At 32.0% G+C, this 4,394-nt stretch overlaps 1 protein-coding gene across 10 annotated transcripts in view; it reads right to left on the reverse strand.

The window, feature by feature from the left end:
• LOC106881484 (nesprin-1) overlaps positions 1-4,394 on the reverse strand; it is an 811,219-nt gene that overhangs the window by 415,308 nt on the left and 391,517 nt on the right. The window lies entirely within an intron of this gene.

The following is a 4,394-nucleotide window of genomic DNA, read 5'->3' on the forward strand; positions in this document are numbered from 1 at the left end:
ATATATATATATATATATATATATCATTTAATGCACACAGTCTTAAGATAAGTGCTACTAATACGTTGTTGCTAAGAAAACATGGGGCTAGACAGGTTTTAATAACAGACCTTGTGTCTCCAAGCAATCACTAGGCTCTGAACTCATGTTCTGTTCTGTTTGAAAATCAAAATCAGGATGCTGGTACATGAGAAATGATGCATCCTGATTTTCAAATAGAATGGATCATGTGTTCAGAGCATGAAGACCATTTGGAGACAAAAGGCACAATATAAAAACCAGCCTAGTAACACGTCTTCATAGCAAGAAACTATAAGTAGCACTTATCTTAATACAGTGTACATTAAATAATATTTATCTCTCACTGGATGGAGTACTATTGGCTAATTGTTAGAGAGAGAGTATCAACAGTATTCCAACTGAGGGCCCTAGCCAAGTACATAGCGGAATGTTATTGAGTAAATCGCTACAATCATTGAAATCCACACTACTTGTGTGTGTGTGTGTGTGTGTGTGTGTGTGTGTGTGTGTATGTGTGTGTACAAATTCACATACAATCATGTATGCATGTTAGTACACACACATCTGATAGAATGACAGACCACAGGCTCCTAGCAATAGAAGGAGCATGAAAGACAATCATCCACAATCCTATTTCTGATCAACCGATACCAACATGAAAGAGAAGAGAAGAGAACTCTCTTCCATTTTGGATATAATTTATAGTTAACTAAGCAAAAAGTTCTATGGCATTTTCTACTTAGAGCATGTAAAATATACAAACATATTGTTGTTGTACTAAACAGTGTGTTACTTTTAATCATAGGACTTCAGAAGTTAATTTTTTATTATTTGAAGGTGATGAAGATGGGATGGATGACAGAGCATTATAGTGTATAGTTTCATCCTCCTACATCCTGATATCGAATCAAACCCACATCATTTCTGTTTTTTTTGTTTTTCTGAGGTTCAAAAAGTAACTACTAGTTATGCACTGTGTCACTTTACTCAACATAATATCTTTAAAATAAATTTGAAAAAGTTAGCTTTCTGCTAAGTTGCTTTGTGCTTAAAAAAAAAAAGAAGCTACCATTTCTTAATTTGTAAGGTGGCGAGGAATAAAGTTAAATATCCACTTAGTAATATTATTGTGTTCAATATTTCTAGCTACAAAGTCTTACTATTTTTCAATTTATAATGGAAAACTCTTTAGATTGTATGCTGAGGCAATTATCAAGAGACTTCTAATACAGAGTTATTTTGCTGATTTTGTTCAATCTCTAGGTTTTGAATACAAACAAAATTTAAAGCATAAGTTCTAAATCAATGAAGAAAGTACTTCAAGAACAAGACAAAGATTTGTTTTCTATTAATAAATCAAATTGATAGAAACTAAAAATGTATAATAATACTTAGACTTGTAATCTATAAGCTCACAGAATATAAGTTCCAAGTTAATAACTGGTGCATGGATTTAGTTATATGGCAAAGAGGTATAAGAAAATGGCAGAATCGTAAGCATGCTGGACAAAATGCATAGTGGCGTTTCATCTGTCTTATGTTCTGAGTTCAAATTCTACTGAGGATGACATTGTCTTTCATCCCTTCAGGGTCAATAAATTAAATACCAGTCAAGCATTGGGGTACATATAATCAACTAGCCCCTTCCCAAAATTTTAAGCTTTGTGCCTATAGTAGAAAGGATTGTTATTATTGCTTAAATTTAGATCAATTCTATTCAAGCTGATCTACAATCAAAAGTATGCCAGCCATCACCATCTGACTATCTTTTTATCAGACTCAATGTATCTAAAGCTATATTACTCAATGCATCTTACTTTTTTTTTAAGATGGTAGGAAGTAATATGAGTCAGATTTGGCAGCTATTTCTAACTGGTCTAGTGATTTCACAGAGGCCCTCTATTTGGCCCATTCAATGAAATACTTTTAGGGAGCTTGAAATTTCTGTGAAATAATAATGTTTTCATTATCAAATAGTAAGAGTGACAAGCTGGTAGAATTGTTAGAGCATCAGAAAATATGTTTTTCAGCATTTGTGTGAGCTCTTTGCATTCCGAGTTCAAATCCTGCTGGAGACAACTGCTTTTCATCCCTCCAGGATCAATAAGATAAAGTTTCTGTTGGGTACTGGAGTTGATGGTATCAACTAACCCACTTCCTTAAAAATTGCTGGTCTAGTGCCTAAATCAAAACCATTTTTAATTGGTTAGTTGCAATAAATCAAAATACCTTTATATTATAACTGCTCTGCTATACCAAAATTTCGAACTCCTGTATTGCTAACTGAAGGTTCATTCAAAGCCTCTATGATCTAACTTTATCATTACTTTAATTTTAGTGAAATACACTGTCTATCTGTTTCAATAAATCTTAAATATGATTAAAAATGATGGACTCTCTCATTGAAAAAGATGTATGAGCATTCAGCTTTTGCCAAATGACCTGCACAAATGATTTATTTACAGTGATCAAATGTATGTGTTGTACATTAGCACAGTCCCCCTCAAGTCAACATTGCCTGAACAGGTGCACAGTCTACAAAGCATCAGGTGTTGAAGTGATCTCGGACCAATGTGAGATGAAGTGTTTTGCTCTACAACACAATGCACCACCCAGTATAGGAATTGAAACCATGATATTGCAATTGTGAGTGCTACATCCTAACCACTAGGCCATGTGTCCTTTAAGAATATAGAAAGACTTAATAAAATAACTTCTTCATCATCAAAGCTGATGCTTTGAATATAACTTGACGAAAATATTTCATTTTTGAATTTGTTATGCAAGATCCTTGAAGTGAAATTGTATCTTAAAACACATATTGTTGTTCTTTCAGCCAATTAAAACACATGCGTTGATCGTATCTCATGTTGTTTTATTATCAACTAATTAGATAACTGGTCAATTAATTAATTAATTTAATTTTTATTATCAATTAAATTTTAATTAATTTATTAATTATCTAATTAATTTCACCTTGGGAGTCAATTTCCTAAGACACTCTAGTTCCATCTGTGTTGTGCTGCATGCATACAATCAGCCAGGCTATTGTTTCTAGACCATTCTTTGATGTTATCTGCCCACAAATGTCTTTGATGATCTCTTTCTCTCTTCCCCTCAACTCTACCTGTCAAGATGGTCATGAGCAATGACTTGTAGCACACCAGATGTCCAAAATATGATAGCTTTATGGACTTGATTCTCAATAAAAGGCTTTTTTGGATTTTCAGCTTTTCTACTACTACAGCATTTGTTACCTTGTCTTTCCAGCTTAATTAAATAAATTTACTAATTAGGTAGTTTATCAAAAGTAAAACTGAAGTAAAATACAGCCAGTTCATGTGTTTAGACTAATGGCGTAACTTCACCAAAGCACAACACTATTAAACAATATTTCCATATAAAATTATGATAGTTTTCCATTAAAATCTGAGATGTAAACAAGAGGGTTTGCAATACAGAACTGGAAACTGTCTCAGGAGGAATAGTATTAAAAAGGGTTAATGATTCATTTGCTACAACTTTTACAATGAAAGCTATACTTTGTTGATGAGGTGAAATGTAAGTCCTGAGTTCCCTCCTATTTCTTTTTCTCTCCCCACCAAAAGGAAAAACACCAAAAAAAAAAAAAAAGAGAGAGAAAGAAAGAAAAACATTATTAGTCAGCAATTAATATTTATGTTATCTCATCTAATATTTTTTATTGCTTCAGATTTTTAATTTATCATGCATTTAATATGCTGACATGCACTTCCCTACTATTTGATTCTGTGAAGCTTCAGTGGAAAGAATAAATTAGTCCTAGCCTTTTATCTTTCGGTCTATTGATGTTTAAAAATTGAAATTACATAAGGATGGACAAACCAACTTGTTTCTATGGTAACAAGTGAAAAAAATAAATAGATACATAAAATACAAATAACAAAAAAGAACTTTTTGGAATTAATTACAAAACATCCAATTAACTATTTAAAATAGGTTATCTAGAAAATAAGTTAAACAATTCAGCCTTTTTAGTAATGAGTTATAGGCTTTATAATATTATTAGAGTATTTGTAAAGACTATTTGATTAAATGATGGATACAAAACAAAGAGAGAAAGATCAAAGATTGTAATTTGTTAAAATATGATTTGGAATTGGAATGTAACAAATGTTGCAACAAACATATAGAATTAGGGATTCAGAAGTTAGGCACAAGAATGTTTTCCCAGGCCCCAATCCCAAACCCATGTTGCCCCAAGAGGGTGTTTATCTAATCAAGTCCATAATTTATTGATTATAGACATGTGAATGTTAAAACAATGTTATTATTTTAAAGCAAAACAAATGAGCATTTATTGATGGTGTGACTGTATTGAGAGTAGAATCAAA

This window comes from Octopus bimaculoides, chromosome 4 (assembly GCF_001194135.2).
Source record: "Octopus bimaculoides isolate UCB-OBI-ISO-001 chromosome 4, ASM119413v2, whole genome shotgun sequence".
Classification (NCBI taxonomy): Eukaryota; Metazoa; Mollusca; class Cephalopoda; order Octopoda; family Octopodidae; genus Octopus; species Octopus bimaculoides.